The 13,691-nt window shown below is 39.3% G+C and overlaps 1 long non-coding RNA gene across 1 annotated transcript; it reads left to right on the top strand.

The window, feature by feature from the left end:
- The first annotated feature begins 3,875 nt into the window (after positions 1-3,875).
- On the top strand, positions 3,876-6,839 carry LOC146481565 (uncharacterized). The gene is made up of 4 exons (XR_014864418.1): positions 3,876-3,972; positions 4,124-4,202; positions 4,843-4,870; positions 6,438-6,839. It is a non-coding gene; the product is annotated as an uncharacterized LOC146481565 (long non-coding RNA).
- Positions 6,840-13,691: the final 6,852 nt, after the last annotated feature.

Below are 13,691 nucleotides of genomic sequence, written 5' to 3'. Positions count from 1 at the left end.
TGAATCATTGTGGATTTGATTGGCTTAGTGGTCATGGTATATGAGCCATTATGCAATGGTCGAGAAATGGCGACCATTATATTTTCTGCTGGTTGTTCTTGCTCAGCGAAATCAGTAAGATATTTTTGTTTATTGGTTTTAATAAAACAATTATTCCAGTTGCGCTGGTTTGATATGAACAAGCTGATATGAGATGATTATAGCCATCTCGGCGCGCTATCTATCATCTCATATCCAACGCGCGGAGGGTCGTGGGTTCAAATCCCATAGAGTCTCCAGTGGCTCAGTGGTTAGAGCATCCCACTAGATCACGGATGGTCGTGGGATCACTCCTAACAAACCTCTGGCGAATAAATTCTGAAAACCAGCTACGATTAAATGTTTAAGTGTGAACATTTTCCGAAATTGGTTAACGGAATTTTAACCTATGACACTTTGCGTCACCAGTGTAGTACTCTATCAACTGCGCATGCCCTGTCCAGTTGACTTTGAAACAGTTATAACGGTTGTACCAGATCAAATTCCTCATCACACGTGTAGACAACAACCTCTACACTGCTTCTTGTGCTGAGGGAATTGTGCAGAGAATTTGCGTAGATGAGGTGGTGATTATCGGTAAATGCCGAGGTGCCAGATTAGCTGTATTAGGGGAGTTGGTTGTGGAAAGTTGCACGTTAAGTTGCTGTGAAGACTTCAGTACCCAAGGGAGGGATTGGGGCCCAATAATATTGGTGTCTTGTGTGCAACAGCGAATTAGTTAATTTAAAATTAATTAGCATGAGCAGGTAACGGTATTCGGATCATTTTCGGTAATTTTTACCATGAATGGCACACAGGAAATTTGTGAACTGCTGAATGCCTTCAGACGATTTTCTAAGAGTAGCGACAAAAAACAATATTGTTCAATGTTCAAGATAATGATAATGCCCGTGCAATAAAATGCTGAAACAATTATGTGGCTTGGTCAATGTTTGCAAGTGCGCGGCGATCGTGCGGCGTTTACAATAACCATGCAACGTTTCCATTCGTTGTGTTCCGTATTAAAAAAAACCCGATGCGTTAGCGCAGCGTTGAAACCCTTTTTTAAAATTAAAGGCTTACAGTAACCTTTAATAAGGTATCAGCGCAGAGGTAGCGCATTTCATTAACTGAAAATGCTTGGAGAATTTTTAATGGCGCACATAAAGTGAGTTAATTTATTATTGGTCAATTTAAAAACGAGTAGGGTCCTGGGAACGAATTGTTAAAATCAATCGATTTGTTAAAATTGCGTCCGTTATCTAGTTACGCACCTGAAAAGTGATAATCCTACCAAGTTTGGAACTAATTGGTTGAAAGGATGCTAAGTAAATGGCTTCTAAGTATCACTCAATTTACAGAGTTTGTATGGTTACGGTTTACACACGTTTCAAAATATAGGCGTTTGTATGGTTTGTCTCACTGTTTGAAAACTTGTACTGCGGTGAATTTTCATCCAAACTTTCTCAAACTTACTAACACTGATAATTGTGACAATTCTGATGTGTTCTTTCAAGCCACAACTATTTCGTTTGTAATTGATTAATTTATGCAACAGTACTGATTCGTTCCTAGGCCCTTACCTGTTTCTAAAAGGGCGAATTAAGACAATGCGACGAACATGAAGTAACTTAATTTATTATTGGCCACTTTAGATTTTTCGAGGAGGAAGGGTCCTTCGCCGGTTATGTCTGCTAATATATTTTTGCACCGAACTGATTGCAGGACTGGCACTACGGCAAAGGGCTTATATATTTGGGCCAATATTTCAACTAGTACAACTAGTCTTCTTCAGGGCCAGAGTTACAATGAGAAAAACTAACGGCTCTTGAAAGTTTACGTTTGAAGGTAAACAAACAGTTAATGGTTAACTAGTGTACATGATGTTGCGTATTTAATAGTACATAAGATGCATATAGGTTCAAAAATAACGGCGACAAAAAGTTTAAATTTGAACGTAAACAAAAATGGTGACAGGTAGACAAAAGTACATATAACTATAAATATGGCCTATATAACGGTTCATAGGATACACGTAAACGACTCTTGAAAATTTAAATTTGAAAGTAAAAATAAACGGTTAATGGTTAACTAGTGTACATGACGTAGCGTATTTAATAGTACACAAGATGCATATAGGTTCAAAAATAACGGCGACAAAAAGTTTAAATTTGAACGTAAACAAACCTGGTGAACGGTAGACAAGAGTACATATAACTATAAATATGGCCTATATAACGGTCCATAGGATAAATGTAAAGAAGTTGCGAAATACAGAAATAATTTACGTTCATTTCGTCGGTTAATGCCCTCTGGTGACAAACTTTTACCTCTTTCTATGAGGTTAGCCTCTCTCGCTTTCCGTCGGGATCCGTTGTCGCTGGGTCGTTGTATTTCAGAGGAATTAGTCTCATGTCTTTAGCACAGTGACCCGGCAAGTTGAAGTGTGTAGTAACTGCTGCTGTGGCATCGGAGTGGTTAAGATTGTTAGTAGCTTGTCTGTGGTCTTTGAAGCGTTTGCGAAGCATACGTTTAGTTTCTCCTATGTACTGCTTTTTACATCTCAGACATTCAATCATGTAGGTAAGATTACTTGATTCGCCAGTTATGTGTTGTTTGATTTGCCTCACTTCTCCTGTATTAGTACATGTGTATGTCGTTCTTCCATTATCAATATATGGGCAAGTCAAACAGCCATGTTTGGAGTTGCAGTGTTTGAGCACTCGCCTTTCACCTATGTGGCCCCGGACTCGGCGTCATAAGTGGGCTGAGTTTGTTGGTTCTCTACTCTGCTCCGAGAGGTTTTTCTCCGGGTACTCCGGTTTTCCCCTCTCCTCAAAAACCAAGATTTGATTTGATTTGTAATTAGCTTTCTTGGATTGTAAAGCGCCTTTGATCATTTAGATGTTAAAGGGCGCTATATAAGTATTAAAATTTAATTTTTAATTTTTAATTTTTAATTTTTAATTTTAGTTGCAGCGAAATCATGATGTGCTAGGGGTTGTGTTTCGTGTCGTACGGTGTTAAGATTTGTCAGTTTTGCACAAACCAGGAGGTCAAGAAGGTTCGGAGAGCGACGGTAAGCGACGATAGGTGTTTCTTTAAAGATTTGACTAAGACGGTCTGAAAAGTGGAGAATGGGTCGTTTCCTATGGAGTATTTTGTGGATGTTTGGTAGAGCTGGATTATGAGTGATAATAAACGGGACTCCGCTGTTGTTGGTTTTCTTAGTATCATCGGGTGTATGTTCTTTTAAGGCTTCATTTCTAGATATTCCTTTCCCCCCTACGAAAATGTTCTTTAACAAAGTCATATTTATAAACCCGTTTTGTTAGGGGTTATCGGTTGATCGGTTATCAAAGCGAGTATCTGTGGAGAAAATATGGCGTAATCGGAGAGCAGGGCTGTAGGGAATTGACTTTTTCGTGTGGAGTGGATGGCTCGAGGAATGTAACAATTATTGGTGTTTATCTGTTGGTTTACAAAAAAGATCAGTTTCTATTCTCTTATTCTCCAGCTGAATATTGACATCTGGGTAAGGAATCGAAGTAGTAGAACGGTCACTGGTGAATTTTATAGTTGAATGGATGTTGTTCAGGTAGCTGATAATCAACCAGCCACAAAGACTTCCGCTTACGCAAGCTCAAAATGATAAGGAAAAATCATATTGCGGAACTTTAGCTCATTGGAGGCTGAAAAGTCCGTTAATCAAAAACATAATTTTCTTTCAAAAGCTTTGCTGAATCATTAACACATTATATATATTTTGAATCCCATTTTTGCTTAATCATGACAAGCTGACATATTCATGACAAATTCCTTTTTTTATGTTTTGGAAGGTAACTATGTACATCTTACAAATCAAGAATTATGCGGAAAAAAGCTAATTGTCTAAACTGACCTGACCTGAGCAGTACTACGAAGATTATTTTGACATAACAACTAAACAGCAAGGTTTGGCCGTTTTGAAATAAATCCTTTATTTTTGTTTGTCTCCACAGTTTTACCTCAATGTGTGTTTTTGGTGTGTATGTGTATTGTTGTCGTTGTTGTTATTTGAAGGAAGTTTTGGAGGTACTTAAGAACACGTATTGTTTGTTCACAGGTTAACTTACAAACGAGAACTCATGAAGATCTTGGTAACTCTGACGTTATTTTGCCTTTTCTGCTTCCAAGTTCCTCAGGTAAGATTTTTAATTATCATGCTGATCAGTTAGTAAGTCAGTCAGTCTGACAAATTCTCATTTATTCAGTCAGGCCCCAATCATTCAAAGAGTGAAAACGTAATCTAGCTGGTAGGCCGCTATCCAGCACAAGAAGGTGTATTTGTTTGATAGCATTTTACCCGCGCCGGGTACTACGTGTCTTATCTACTGGTAAAAGTTAAATATCTGTTATTTGAACAACCTGGGACAGATCGGTATCTTTGTCGTGCAGGTAGGCAATCTACAGACAGTCAACAATCACTCAATCGACAGCCGGCCTACTGAAAATCAAATAGTTAGTTACTGAGTCGAGTACGTCAGTCGCGCAGTCAGCTACACAATAATCAGAAAGTTAGAAAACCAGAAATTAAATCACTCACGTGGTCATTCCGGTAACCAAAGAGCACTGCCTGCATTATCAACTTGGCAAGTACCCAAAATGTACAAAATTAAATTTCATATACTCTCCTTTGGCGAGTCCACTTTGTATATTATTACTCCTTCACGTTTTTGCTATTTAATCCATTGACATATGTGCGATGCAGGGTGTTCTTATATACCTCCGCAGTCCCGTTTAAATTTCCTCTTCATTAATCTTAATCCTTTGTTTTCAACTCAGGTTTTGGACGCAAGCCCCGTTAAGCAAGGTTAGAGATGAAAACGTTTACTTTGCTGAGAGCTCAGTTTGTAGGGAGTTCAGGGAAGTCACCTAAGTGTCTACCCAAATCACCTACAAAATTGTAACTTTGCTCTAAAACTTCGGTCTGGGAATGAAAACAAATGTTTGTTTTTATCAATTGAATTGAGCGAGCGGTTTTCAATTTAGTGTCGCAATTTTTAAAGTCAAAACAAAATTAAGTACTTTATCCAATCAAAAAAATATATTTCGAAGATGCGTTACCAGGATTCGTAATTAACAATATATGTAAAGACGTTCTCTGGTTAAACAATTTTAAAAATTACAAGCTTTCGACAGTCAGTCTACTGTCTTCAACGGATAAAAATACGTAATGAAATAAATTGTAAGGAAAAAATTAACTATTCAGAGTAATATGCATAAATTAAAGGAATAAAAATCATATATAAATGCGATCGTTTCTTTAATAGATGATTGTGGCATTCTCAAAGTCAATTGTATGATTCAAAGACCATGCATGTTTTGCAACGTTCGAACCTTCAGCACATTGTTTTGTATTTCTGATATGCTCTTTTCTTCTGCTGTAAAATGATCGTTTGGTTTTGCCAATGTAATTTTATGGGCATGATGCACAAGGAATTTTATAAATGACATCACTGAGCCAATTACTCGAATCCTTAGAAGTCACGGCATTCATGTCATTACCAAACCTATAAAAAAAAACCACCTGAACAAGAATTTCCTGTCTCTAAGTTCCGACCTGCTGAAGACGGCCAATGCAATGTCATAGTAAAGTAAAACCAAAGCAAAGGGGAATTACTTGCTACACTCAATTGAAAATCGTCTATGGTAAATTGGCCACTGTTAAGAGATAAACAAGCTGACATTTAAAGCGCTAGACCCTCGATCGTTAGAGCGAATCAAGGAATTGCGTGTTGTGTGTGAAGTGCTTGTAGAACGATGGAGCTGAGCAACTTGTGGCGTAAAAAAAAAAAGAATGAAAGACTTCAATTAATTCGTTAGGACCTGAGGGTGTAATCAAAAAAGCTTTCTCTACTTCGACAACAGGAAAGCCGCCATAGGTTACAACAAAAATCAGAAATATCCATCATCCAAATCGCTAACCTCAATCCCCACGGAATCAACGAACGCTTTTCATACAAGTTAAGTCCTGTTAAATGTTTGAGGTACTTTTTTTATGATTACTTAATCTTTATTTTTTCTCCCTGCCACCAATAAAAAATACAAACTGTATGATGCGGACAATGTGGAAACAATAAAGGATAAACGATCGCAGAGTGACAGAATTCGAAACGGATAGTAGGACTGATAATGAAAAGCTGGAGATGGTGCAGCATTAGAGTGAAAATACAAAATCTAAAAAGAAAATTGATAGAGCAGGGCCATTGGGATTTTGTTTGTTCTGTGACTGGTTCGAGCAAAGAGAAAAAAAAAAAAACGTAAAAGATACCTTTGAAAGAAACAAAACATTTCCTCACATTCCCTTTTTTTTTCATTCCTTCATGATCATTTCCGGATTCTTAATGCATAGCCTTCTTCTTTTCTTTATTTCACAGGTGGTTGTAGAGAGCTTCTGTCGAAGGGTACATGCTTGGATAATGACCCATGCGCGAATAAAGAGATGGAATGTCCATATGGCTGCATTCCCTGTGGAGATTGCAGAAGCATTCTGAAATGCGTTACCGAGCCGCTCCACCATTAAACAATGAGTTAACCTCAATTTGACATCAACAGATACACGAGAACTTTGTCCTATTAATTATGAGCTAGTAAACTTGGGAAAATATTTGCGCTATTTTTCTTCTTCTCGTTTTTTATTTCTTTTGATGTTACTCTAGGAGCAGGAATTGAATCGATAATCTTTAGATTAGAATAAAACAGGCTTTTTGAACCTTTGTTGATGAAAAATGTTTTAGTTACAAGTGTATGGCTTATATTAATCATAAAGGCCCGACCAAACGAAGGGAACATGATCCAACATTGTTGGACGATATAACACAGTGCTGAAGGAGCTCGAGGTGGCCAAACGAATGCAACATGTTTCTATGCACACTTGGAATCAAGTGTCTGGGACCAAAATGTACTCAAAATCCTTAAAACAAACAAACAAACAAACAAACAAACAAACCTGCGCAATATTAGCTTGAACAAACATTCCCGCGCAATATTAGCTTGGTAATGCCCAAAAAAGGCGCGAAATGGATCGACCTCCGCGTCGGACCATCTTCTCGCTTTTCCGGTCTTACAGTTTCACTTAATCCTTTGCCCTTTCTCATTTTATTTGAAGAGACATCGCTTCTGTTAAGCTTTCGTCGTTGAGAGATTCAAAAGTTTGTTCGTTCGCCATACTGTAACTTGAACTCAAGCGACAACGCACGAAGCAAATATAAACAATGAATCATCGCCATGGATACAGTTACCCGCAAAGTCAGCTTAGTGGGAATGCGCGAGACCAAAACGAAATGTTGGACGACGTTGAAGGTAATGTTTGATGGAAATCAAATTTCGTCAGTTAAACAACATCCAACATCATGCAAACATCGTGCAACATGTGGCCAAACCAGTGTAACACATTGGATTCAACAATGTTGGACGATGTTGCATCAACATGCTGCATCCATTCGGCCAGGCCTTAACTAGAGATCAAAACGCATTGCAGGATTTGATGAAACATTTTGAGCTTTCATATCAAACCTTCTTCACGGAGGAGGTATAATGACCAAATTACAAATAATTGCTGAATATTACTTGTCAAAGACCGTCGTTGAACAGAAAAAGGAACCAGACTCATTACGCTGAGCTGAAAAATAAATTGAAACGCGGTGCCAGTTGCACATGGGTTACATACTTATTTGAATTTAGTCATCTGACTTCGGGAATATTAACATCTGATGAGAAGTGCATTCCATTCAACAAAAATTTAGCTGTATAAGCAATATCTTCAATGCGCGTTTAAACTGCCAATCATTATCTAATCATTAACAGAATTTTAAACGCGTTCGTTCGAGGAAAAAATAGTTTTGTCTGGTGTTTTTTAATTGATAATTTTTGTTCAGAAACCGGCAATACTTATTAATAAGTAAGATCTTAACTTAAGAGGGCGCGCTTCGTAATCCTGGCCCTTGAACTGCAGCGGTAGCGATGAATCACATCATTTTTCTATCTGCGGCTATTTGGCCTTGTGTAAATGGTGTGCTGGCCCTGTGTTTCTTAGGCCCATAGATTACAGGTAATTGCTCTTGTCTGGGTCTAATCTTATTATACACAGACTACATGCGATAGGTGCCAACTTGACCAGCTTCGCTTTGTCAGTTGCGTCTTTTTGGAGGCGGCGTGGCCTAGTGGTAAGGGGCGCCAGACGTGTAATCTGGAGGCCCCAGGTTCAAGTCCCGCTCCAAGGCCACGCTTTGTAAATAGCCAACTGATTTGCCTCCCACCAGTTAGGACTTTTAACAATATTATTGTCAGTTTTTGCATATTTATTTCACTGGTTTATAGCGTCCCCAATTAGCGCTACAGCGATAAATACTTCGACACTTAAATGAAAGTCTTCTTCTTCTTTGTTGAAAAGCCGGCATGGACCGTATTCGTTTGTGTAAAGAAACTGGAGATAACCAGCCAGTAAAATATGAAAGATCAGGAAATTAACTCTGCAGTGTATATGTTAAAGGGCTACAGTGAACACATGAATTTTCCCACTGAGGGATAGCCCTAGTAAGAAAATGGGCAATGTAAGTATAAAGTCTACAAGGCTCCTCGGTTCTGCCATTAATGCTCAGTGGGAAAATTGATGGTTTTACTCTAGCACTCAAACACACACTGCAGAGTTAATTCTCTGATCCATCATTTGTGTCATTAGTGCTAATCAAATCTGCTGCGGTTCTGCCATATGTGAAAGGGGTAACGCAGGTTCCTCTTCGCCACTGCTTGCTGACAGCAGCAAGGCGTAAGGACTCTTTTGAACTCTTACACAACACTTAGATCGCTCTTAGGATGACTTAAGGACATTGTCGATCAAGAGGGACAAGACGGTGTAGTCTACGAGATTCTCTGCGAATGTGGCAATGTCTGCATTGGAGAAACTGGGAAATCAATGCACGACTAGGTTAAGGAACACGATAGAGGCACTCCGCTTCCTCGTAAGACTTCATCCTAACAACATTCAACAGGGATAATGGAACAGAAATTCCTGAAGTTTGGATGTTTGCGATCAAACAACACAACAGTCGATCTGTACCACAACGGACCCTTGAGGGATGAGCATGTATGTTGCTGTGATCAGCTTTCCTCTCCTAACCCTGATTGTCTTTAGACCAGAAGATGTCAATTTTCACTAAAATTTTACAGACCTAATGCTAACCCCTTTTCAGACGTTTCGTGGGATACTTATTTCAGACAACTGCAAAATATATTGTAAAGTTCAGTCGAAGCCGTGGTTAATGCTTTTATTGAGTGCATCTTGTTAGCACACAAAACTAAAACTAACATCAACCGAATTTCAGGAATTTTTCAGCCATTTTGAATATAACATTTGTGGAGTTTGCTGGCTCATTTGGCAAACATCACTCATAACAGGCCCCCAGAGACTACAGCAATCAATAAATAATTTGAAAAATAGTCGCGTTTAAATATTCAGGTATGCATATTTTTCGTACTTAGATTCCCGAAATACTAACAAGTGACACTTTTCGTTACCAGTGTATTTCTCTATCAACTGCGCATGCCCTATCTGCGTGGTCTCTAACTTACAAATTTCATTTTTGTCACTTTATAAATCGTCCTTTTTGTGAAAGTTGTACAATATTAACCGCAGGATTCCAATTTGGTTAAATCATCCCGACTATCAACCTCTTTCCCAGTGCTGTTGTCTCATAACTGTTGCATCACAATGCTAACAACAACAAACAACAACACTTTATTAAAACAGACAGTTACAAGCTGGTTATATACCTACCCGCAAATAGCTGAAGCTTGTCGAGGCGGGTAGGTATGTCTATACTAAACTAAATACAAATAAATTTGGTGTTTACAAATTGACTAAAATAAAAGTTAAATAAGTAGTTAACAAACAACGGACGCAAAAAGGATTCGCTAGCTGATATAAATTAAAGGATTGTTACAAATTAACAAGCTTTTCATTTTTTCAAAAATTGAAGAAGGTGTAAGGTAAGCATTTTCCTTTTTTAAAATGTTGATTAGTATTTCATGTCAACTGAATGCGGGGTTCTGTGAGGAGAAAAGGTTAATCACCCGGTTATGCCTGCTTACATATTTTTGCAATTCTTGGGACCTATGTTTGGTTATAAATACACGCAGTTTGAATTTGATCATGCTACAATCCAAAACACTTATTAGATATCTGATCCCAACCAACCAACCACGACGACTTCCGTTTACGCAAGCTTCAAATAATAATGAAAAACCATATTGCCTAACCGTAGCTCATTGGAGGCTGAAAAGTCTATTAATCAAAACATAATTTTCTTTCAAAAACTTTGCTGAATCATTAACACATTATAAATATTTTGTATCCCATTTTGCTTAATCATGACCCAGCTGACATATTCTTGACAAATTATAAAACGCCAAAAATACTAGTGGAACACTGGAAAGAATAACATCAAAACTGCTTAGGTTTACTTGCTCATCTTAGGGCCTGTTCACATGGAGGTGGGGGACCCCAGGTAGGTGAGGTACCCCGCTTCGGTGGGGTTACCAATCTCTCCATACAATCTCTCTTTATTTCTTGATTGCGTTCACATGTGAAGTGGGGTACCTCACCGAGGCGGGTTGCCCGGTCAGCCGAGGCGGGTAACCCGCTTAGCTGGGGTGAGTTTTCTCCATGTCAATGCTGGAGGTGGGGTGGGGTGATGTTCATCCGGGCAATTGTCTCTGAATTCAGTACAAGCGTGGCGAGCTTTTTCGCAGATATCACCTTCAAAACATCGACAACAATGCCATTGAAGAAAGTTCTGAAGGAGTTGAAGGTGCATTTGTCGAGTCTGATAACCAAGCTGGTCTACCGGTCTTGGATGACGGTGAAGTCGTGCCCGTAGAACAACGAAACGAAAAGTGTCTTCCATCCGCCATCTTTATTGATATATGTACTTAGCGACCACGCGGTAGCTTTTTAAACCTCACCCCAGCGCCCCGGGGTTGCATGTGAAGGCCTGTTTTTTCTGACCCCGGGTAGATGGGGTACCTCACCTACCTGGGGTCCTCCACCTCCATGTGAACAGGCCCTTAGAGAACGATTACAATCTTTTCGTTTTCGCGTTACGAGATAACAGCCTCGAAGTATCCAGCACCTTAAGTAGATTTCACTGCGCATCACATAATTTCCATGAAGCAGAGCAATCAAAATTTAAAGTCAACACAATAACATCTTATTGTATCTCAGTTGACATCTAAGTTACAATTCCTCCTATTGAACTGGTCATTCTCCTCCTCTTTTGTAAAGTATAATCCTGTTCAATGTTCAAAGTTAAACTTCAAACAGGAAAATATCAATATAAATCTGGCTTACTTCCTTATAGCTTCTGGCCTGAATAACATGTTTTGGTGACACGCCAAGTGCATTCCTATGGCACTAGAAGGTCGAAGCTTTTTTGTTTACCACAATGCTGGACAAATATAAGTAAGTTCTCCATCAGTTTCCAAGGCCCTAATTTTTTAACTCTCCTAGTCTTGAAATTCGAAATGCAACAGGTACCGCTTTTTATTGTAGTAAGCTGAAAGCATTCCTCTCATCATAAATGTTCATTTTTAGTATAAATCTACTAGTGTTCTATCACGAATGCCGTTCTCTGATTGGCTACGCTATTCGCTATCTATTCTGTGATAGATAGTGAGTAGCGGTTGTCAACAAAATGGCAAAGTGTCTGCGATGAGGATATAGATAATTTACTTGTTTAGTTTTGAACGACTAGTAGATTTATACTAAAACAATTAGATTATTCGCCCTCGATTTCAATGCATGATAGCTGATTCGGGCTGCGTCCTCATCAGCTATCACGCGATAGAAATCTCGAGCTCATAATCTAATTGTTAAATATATTTATTTATTTACCTCCGCTTTTCACTTTCATTTTCACTGTTTTTTAGCCTAACTATGATTAATATGACTATGTAATATATTTTAAGATTTATTGTAGCTCTTCCATTGATTTTGGTCCCATGTGTAAAGTTCTATGAAAATACTTTGTTCTAATTACTTAACTGAGGGAGCCCATTCCTTATATGCCCGGTGGCTTCCCATTGGCTTCTTCGCCTTTAGAGTTTAAATAATTAGGTTTTTTTTGCATTTGTACAACTTATGGCAAAACAATGAACTGAAACTGAAACGTATCAAACAGACTTTCATCCCTCCGTTGGACTCTAGTGGAACACACTTTGAAACCAGCCTTACCCCGGTGTCGTGCTTACTTGGAGTTTAACCACTCGAACATGTCTGTCTTAACAGTTTCTGGTGCAGATAGGCTTTCTGCCTGTCCGTGTAGGAAGTGATTAGAAGTCAATGGAGTTGCATCTTGTGAGTCAGCGGACTGATGCGTAAGCGGACAGGGTTCATTAGGGTTTAGACTGCTACCAATTCTGAAATGATTCTACGTCACTGACGTCCCTGCTACTAAAGCTCGCCCGAAAGGCCTTCTTGGCTTCTTTTATCCTTTTATTCCGAAGTGGGTCGCCAAAAGTTGATCAAAAGACCATTTCATTCCTTTGCTCACTGGCAAGAGACTATGAGGTAGTCTCTTGTCACTGTCTGGTCCTGGATATACAGTACAGTCCATTTATTTAAACTTCCGAGCTCCCTGTCCACTCGGACGAAATTTTTTCGTCGGTCACTAACGGCCTCTCGAGCCACGGCGACTTGCGATTCGGACGAAGCACTTAGATAAACAGTCCCGGTGTTTAGGCCATACGCCAGCTCCAAATGCAACTCCCGACAAGTTAAACAGGCGAACAGGCACAACCAGCGTTCCTCTCTTCGTTTTCCACGACCTTGGACGATGGTAAGCGGGCCCCATTAATCAATTGTAACTTGAGCGCATTCTCGAAGAGTAAATCACAGACGTACTCGGGGCAGCAACAGATCCATAATCTGTTGACCAACCTCTGCCTTACGTCTTCAACATTCGTTGCATTCATTTTCCGTCGTTGGTATCTAGTACAGTCAACTCCCTTTATTGCGGACACATTCGGGACCGCGAGTTAGAGTCCTTAATAGCGAGAGTCCGTAATAGCGGGAATTTGTTCCAGTCAAACGTTTGTAATTTAGTTTTGCCGGGGATTAAGCTGCTGTCCCTATCATCGGGGTTTCCGTAATACCGAGGTGGCTGTAAGGCGAGGGTTGACTGTATTTAGTAGACAGGATTGCAAGGGTGTGGTACGTTCACGCAAGAGATTATGAGGCAAGAGAGCGAATCCCCCATACATGCCCCTCTTCCTATGAAAATTTTTTTCAATCTATTTTTGTTTGTGTTGCTATTTTAATTTCGACATCTTATTGGTCAGTTAGTGACGTCATTTAATTTTAAACTCAATGGCGGATTATAATTTCCCAAAAAAGCATGGTGCGAACTAAAAAAAAGATTGAAAATAATTATCATGGGGCACAGGGATTCGCTCTCTTACATCATAGTGTCTTGGTTCACGTGATGTGTTTCCAAAATTATTCGATGAATTCCGGCCTAAACCTAAATGTGAGATCTTAGCTAGTGGCCACTCGAATGACTTCAAAGCCGTCCCCCCCCCCCCCCCCCCTCCCCCGAGGAAGCTTTATAACCTTCGATATTAACTCCTCGTTGTAG

This window comes from Pavona decussata, unplaced genomic scaffold (genome assembly GCF_977016875.1).
Source record: "Pavona decussata unplaced genomic scaffold, jaPavDecu1.1 SCAFFOLD_49, whole genome shotgun sequence".
NCBI lineage: Eukaryota > Metazoa > Cnidaria > Anthozoa > Scleractinia > Agariciidae > Pavona > Pavona decussata.
The sequence above is the reverse complement of the archived record's forward strand: the minus strand, read 5'-3'. Positions and strand labels throughout refer to the sequence as shown.